This window comes from Adiantum capillus-veneris, chromosome 16 (assembly GCF_014529385.1).
Source record: "Adiantum capillus-veneris isolate H3 chromosome 16, ASM1452938v2, whole genome shotgun sequence".
Taxonomy (NCBI): Eukaryota; Viridiplantae; Streptophyta; class Polypodiopsida; order Polypodiales; family Pteridaceae; genus Adiantum; species Adiantum capillus-veneris.
Genome location: NC_140946.1, coordinates 57,412,258 through 57,419,454, shown reverse-complemented (window position 1 = coordinate 57,419,454; position 7,197 = coordinate 57,412,258). Strand labels below are relative to the sequence as shown.

The following is a 7,197-nucleotide window of genomic DNA, read 5'->3' as shown; positions in this document are numbered from 1 at the left end:
ATGATTAGAATGACTGGCCCCTTGCACCCTATGAACCTTAGAGCTATGCAAAGTCGCCTCATATGTGGGATAATCATATGCTCCCAGTTCATCCCGCGTAAATGTGAATATGGTCCCCCCACGAATAAAGAAACCCTCAAGCATGAAGAACATAAAAAAGCATTTGCATTATCTACTCTTCGAAAAACTGGTATGCAAACCCTCGTGACATGCACATGGGGAGCCCCAAGAATTTCACACGCCTTTTGTTGCTCCTTTTGGGTCCTGGCAAGAGTTATCCATTACAAGTTTTCATCACACCATGATATGATATAGACTATTGCTCATCGATTTAGCAAAATCGCATATTTGAAGAAAGCGCCGATTGTACCACAAGATACCATCAAAATTGTGTTTGTTCATCATGGTTTCTTTATAAATGACCACTTTTAAAAGAGAGATTCACGCTTTTGTAATCGACTTTTGGCTAGTTGTTGTCCAACTTAAGCGATGCGAACTCTCGAATTTACTTCTGCTTTCCGTCCTAAAAGGAAGGTCAAAATGCGGCCACACTAATAGCACAACCTTAGACTTCCTTCTATGGTATACGATTGATTGTTAGCAAAATCAGGATAAGCACCTATCTTATTGCACTTTGCTTATAACAACATTCCAAGAGGACGGGCAATTAACACATATTGGAAATCTTGGCCTAGTCCTTGATACCTATAGAATATGTCCATATTATAGCCGACTCCTCTCTAAGGTGACTAAGTCAAGTCAAAGGATGCGAGCACAATACACTAATCGGTTGTATGCGCAATGAGTCCGTACCATCCCAAATAATATATTCGGGGTAAGAGTGCACTTAGAGGCACATAGCACAAACAAGGCACATGCTTGTATATATGTACCATCCCAAATAATATAACCGAGAGGAGGTGGTGGAAGTATAAATACGGGGTCTACCAATGATACAACATGGCCCACTCACAATGGGGGATTTGTCCCATCCAGCTTGTTTTGCATCACATAGGCTCATCTAATAATCTAGAGAAGGAGAAGTAGAAGCTACAAGAACTAGATTCTTTGATTTTAAACCTGGCTCTTTCTGTCCTATTTCTAGTTGCGTGCAATCTATTCAGTATCTCGCCTACTAGTGATTCATAATACGTGTTGGAATTAGGGTTCCAGGAAAACACACATAGCTTGGAGAAGACGGGTAATGCACCTCAATGTGCTTTGTGCCAGCATGAAAAACTGGGTTCCTCGCAATTATTAATATGCTTTGACTGTCAGTGTAGATAGTATTGGCAGTATCCTGTCCAACGCTTATATATCCCATGACACAAAAGACAAGATGCATCTGAAATAGCCCTTGAATTTGCAACTGCATTTGCAAAATTTTGTCCATGCTTGTCATAAAAAGTGAGCTTATATATCCCATGACACAAAAGACAAGATGCAAAAATTTCATCACCAAAACTGAGATCATGAACTATACATCTGTCATCCACAAATTTGACTATAAGTCCAAGTCTAGCAAGTGCAGATATAGACAAAAGATTCTTCTTGATCCCAGGTACATAAAGTGCATCAACAAGAGTGAAAGAACTACCATTAGCAGCAGTAAGCACAATCTTTCCAACCCCCTGAACCGGATAAGAGGCATTGTTGGCACAAGTGACTGAATTCCCATGAGGGACAGACTCAAGAGGGGTGAATAATTCACGATGTGAGGTAATGTGCTTTTAGCACCACTTTTGAAATACTACACATGTGAATCTGCAACAACTAAGATGCATGCATGATGGAAAACAGTATTGTAAGTGCACTTTGCACTAAAGGCGCATTCTGCATCAACATCAGCATCAGAGTCTCCTTTCACAGAAGACTCAACAATGGTTGCATTTGTAGTGGAACCAACATTTGCAGTGGAACTACCCTCTTTCTTCTTAGCCTCTTTGGCCTTGAACTTAGGACACTGCTTTATCAAGTGATCATTACCTTTACAATAATGGCAACACATCTTCTTTTTGCCCTTATCACCAGAATTTCCACACGAATTGCTGCCAGTAGAAGCATTAGGAACATGTGATTTTCCACTCGTAGAAGAACCATAAGAAGTGGTTGCATTGTTGGTACCACCCTTTCTTTAAGAAGCAATAAAAGCGTGTTCAACTACATGCTATCTACTCCTGCTTTTTTTGGAAATTGACTCTTGAAACAGCGATGTGCACAATGCATCAAACTTGACAACTTCAGAATTTCCTGGGGTCATAAGTCTCCAAGTACTAGCAAAAGTCTGGTAAGAATCTGGTAAGGCATCAAGAATAGTCTGCATAAGGGATTGTCTGAAATGACTTCACCTGCAGAAATAAGTTTCTCATTGATATCCTTGACACCAGCAAGGAAAGTGTCCACATGCATAATCTTCGACTCCAGATCTTTATGTAGCAATGCAATATTAGCCTCATGGCAACTTGCATAAAGACCAACCAGATATTCCAAGCCTGTTTTGAAAATTTCGTTGAACGAATGTGAGGATTAATAGTGCACTTCACAGACAACGCAATCAATGCATGAGCCTGCACATCCTTTACATCCCAACGAGCTTGTTATATCGTAGGCAAAACAACTCTTACAGCAAGACCTGCCACATCCTCAATATCGACTACATCCTCAGAACCAAGGCGTACAGCAATGCCCTGCACAATATTCCAAATGGCCCTTTGACACAAGAACATGTTCATCATCTAAGCCCACATAGGGTAATTGTTCCCATCCAATCTGTCCTCAGCAGCAAACATCTTGAACACATCTGTGTTGTTGTCAGCCATGGAAAATGCTTGCACTTGATGTGAAAATTTCCCGAAATGAGGAGAAACTGAGTGAGACCAGCACGTGCTATATAGCACAACCCGCAGTAGGCTATATGGGACAAAATGATAAAATTCCATGTGCAAACCTGACTGTAGTGGAAACGGAGGCTGAAATGAGCCCGAATAACAAATATGAGCAGACTTAGCTTTACGAGCTCTCCCAAAAATTTTGTCGAACTGCGAACACTCACCAAAGCTCACTGAAATCGGAGAAAGTGAGCAGGCGTATGCTGGAGCTGCTCTGGCGACTAAGCTCGGGAGGACGCAACCTTCTCTAATACCAATTGTTGGAATTAGGGCTGCAAGAAAACACGCACAGCTTGGAGAAGACGAAGGAAGCTCAAAGCACACAATAGAGAGTGTATTACTTAGGGTAAGCTAGATAGTCCTAGAGTGATGGGCATATATACAATGCACGGGGGAAAAAACCTCCTAGAGAGGGAAAAAATGCCCCGGCGAGTGTAGTGTGTTCACACACAACACTACCACATGTATATGGTAACAATACCTACATATTTTTCATTTTTTCAACTTTTTAACTCAACATGTTTGACCAATTACTTTGCAACACTAGTAAGCTAAAATTTGGCATCAATCAACACTAGAGGTGACCACTAGAAACATAGGAGGGGCATGATCCTTTATGATTATGTATCCTGGGGAAGAATTGTGCCACATCCTTTCCATACTTATAGATGATCATTCTCTTATTTTTGCACTTAGGCACTAGTCCAACGAACTCAGTAGCCAATGAGATGATCCATCATGTACATAAGGTAGTGCCCACCATGAAGCCCATTTACGTGCAGAGATATGTACTCTTTTTCGAGAAGAGGTATCGCATGGATTTTTATCCACTCACAATCGTCCGTATAAGCATCAGTATGCACGTCAAAATTTTCATCCGTATAGGCGTTGGTATATGTATCTAAATAAGCATCAGTATTATAAATTTTGATTTTTTTCAAAAAATTGGGTCTCCCTCAGTTTTAGCAATGCATATACCAATGCCTGCCAACAACATTGGTAATTTGGCATCGGTAATGAATTGATCTCTTATGGTGTTTTGAAAGTAAAAATAGGTCAAATCAAGTGAATGTTGAAACCCTTTCATGGGGGAAATGACTCTGGACCTCATTTCTAGAAATATTTTGTCTTCTCCAATAATAGCTCTGGAAGCATCTACTTCTATGTGTACAAGACCAAAGCTGTTAGGGATGATGACTCTATGAGGTTGGGATGATGAGATAAATTTGAGGTGCGAGATGAGGATGAGGAGCAATCCACACTTCTTGCTAAAGAGAATGGTAGGTTGGGGGTCATTAAACTTGACAAGGCTGTTGTAGGATTGTTTGTTACTCTAGCAAACAAGCCTGCAACAAAATCCCCTACTGCTCCTATATTAGAGGTGCCTCCTATAGAATGTAAGTCTCAAGTGAAATGTGTTGTGTCTAAGAAGAGCAAGGGTGTAAAGGAGAAGAGTGGAAAGTATGATGAGGAATAGTGATGAGGATGGTGAGAAACACGACAATGATCATCATGATGATGGTGATTTAGATTTTGATGAAGAGTATGAATCTATTGAGAAGTCATCTGAGGAAGAGTAGATTAATCTCACCATGAAGAAGAGGCCTGCTCCCATACACTAATTACCAATGCAAGAAAGAAAGCCAAGGTGTACACACCAGCAAGAAAAGCTGAGCCTAAAACACCATACATTCCCGCTTCTACACCAAGGTAGCAATAGAGTGGCTAGAAGGATCAATCTACTAACAAGAAACTTGAGAAGGAAAATATTAACACACATATAATCTCCAAAAAAACTATGGTTTCTTAGGCACTAGTCCAACGAACTCAGTAGCCAATGAGATGATCCATCATGTACATAAGGTAGTGCCCACCATGAAGCCCATTTACGTGCAGAGATATGTACTCTTGTTCGAGAAGAGGTATCGCATGGATTTTTATCCACTCACAATCGTCCGTATAAGCATCGGTATGCACGTCAAAATTTGCATCCGTATAGGCGTTGGTATATGTATCTAAATAATCATCAATATTATAAATTTTGATTTTTTTCAAAAAATTGGGTCTCCCTCAGTTTTAGCAATGCATATACCAATGCCTGCCAACAACATTGGTAATTTGGCATTGGTAATGAATTGATCTCTTATGGTGTTTTGAAAGTAAAAAATAGGTCAAATCAAGTGAATGTTGAAACCCTTTCATGGGGGAAATGACTCTGGACCTCATTTCTAGAAATATTTTGTCTTCTCCAATAATAGCTCTGGAAGCATCTACTTCTATGTGTACAAGACCGAAGCTGTTAGGGATGATGACTCTATGAGGTTGGGATGATGAGATAAATTTGAGGTGCGAGATGAGGATGAGGAGCAATCCACACTTCTTGCTAAAGAGAATGGTAGGTTGGGGGTCATTAAACTTGACAAGGCTGTTGTAGGATTGTTTGTTACTCTAGCAAACAAGCCTGCAACAAAGTCACCTACTGCTCCTATATTAGAGGTGCCTCCTATAGAATGTAAGTCTCAAGTGAAATGTGTTGTGTCTAAGAAGAGCAAGGGTGTAAAGGAGAAGAGTGGAAAGGATGATGAGGAATAGAGAGATGGTGAGAAACACGACAATGATCATCATGATGATGGTGATTTAGATTTTGATGAAGAGTATGAATCTATTGAGAAGTCATCTGAGGAAGAGTAGATTAATCTCACCATGAAGAAGAGGCCTGCTCCCATACACTAATTGCCAATGCAAGAAAGAAAGCCAAGGTGTACACACCAACAAGAAAAGCTGAGCCTAAAACACCATACATTCCCGCTTCTACACCAAGGTAGCAATAGAGTGGCTAGAAGGATCAATCTACTAACAAGACACTTGAGAAGGAAAATATTAACACACATATATCTCCAAAGAAACTTGGTCCGTTTTTTTGCCAGCCATGTAGCACAAATTTCAACTTTGAGAGTGCTCTAATTGTTATGTCTCTATCATAGGAGAGGAAGTCTAGTCTATGACACCGTTGAGATGGATCTCCAGTGTTCGACTGGACGTAGTGTGAAAGGCCTCATTTGTAGTTATCAACCCCCGCTGTTGTGGTAGAGTACCAATGGTTATCCCGTGAGGCTAGGAGTGCATGATGTCACCTTGAGGAGGTGAGACCGGGTGGTATGGGATGCCCGATATTACAAATGCACGCCTATATCCTCAAACATTGGCCCGCCTACATCCTCAAATGTTGGACCCAACAAGGGGTTGCTATTGGTGGAATTTTAATTCATGCTCCATGATATGAATAAGAGGTGAATGGCAAATACCTAGTATGGTGTCTGGTTTTTTGATTCTTGTTTATGTTGTTCTCTTTGTATTTTGTGATTATTCAATCAATAATTTTTCTAAATTTATTTTGATTTAATGAATCAAAGTAGTGAAAAAGTGTTGGGAAGATTTCAAGAAACAAACAGTGGTATTGGAGCTTTTAAAAATGCTCCGAACTGTGTGTAGAATCAAAGAAGAGTGCTTCTTGTGGACAAATCAAATAACTTTGGCATGAATACTCTCAAGAAGATCGCTTTTGGAAGGCTCTCTCTTTGCTAAAGATGCAAGAACAACAAGCTTCCTCATCTCAATAGTTTCAATCATAAGAACGAGCAACCTATTTCAAAGAAAAGGATCCAAACAATTGAAGAAGATCAACAAAGACAATTCATGCATCACTCACACTCATAAGGAGCAATCACAAAGTGTTGAAAATCAGCCTCAAAGTCAATCAAAGAGCCTATAATCATCAATGAAACAAGGAATTTCTCTCTCAATTGCTTCTATTCATCATTTTGGATTGTTCAAAGGCTTTGCATATTCAATGGAGGTCTCCGTGGAATTGTCTAGTTCATCCAACATACACAGATCTCATCTTATTCATTTTCTTATACTCTTTTTTTTCTTTTTTTGATTTTGACTCTTGCATAAATTTTGGATTTAAATCTATATTTTAACTTTTATTTTTCTTGAGTTAACCAATTATGACCACCCAAAATTCTCTTGTTATTGATCAAATCATTGATGTGCTTATTGAAGAGCTTGAAAAGGAATGTGTTGCACATACCCTCTTTCAAAAAAATCTCAAGAAGTTACAAAAGCAGAGTTCCCACAAGTGCAATGATGAAAATGACAACAAAGATAAGTGGCTTATCAAAGTGATTAATCATACTTTGGATGCTTAAATCAAGACAAAACAAAACAAGATCTCTAAAAAAACATTTACTCTTGTAGATTATGATAGAAGAAAGGATGCTCATGTACTTGTCTCTTGGTTGTCATC

General features: G+C 39.4%; 1 pseudogene; it reads left to right on the top strand.

Moving 5' to 3' along the window:
* The first annotated feature begins 5,005 nt into the window (after positions 1–5,005).
* Positions 5,006–5,872, top strand: LOC147439096 (uncharacterized; annotated as a pseudogene).
* Positions 5,873–7,197: the final 1,325 nt, after the last annotated feature.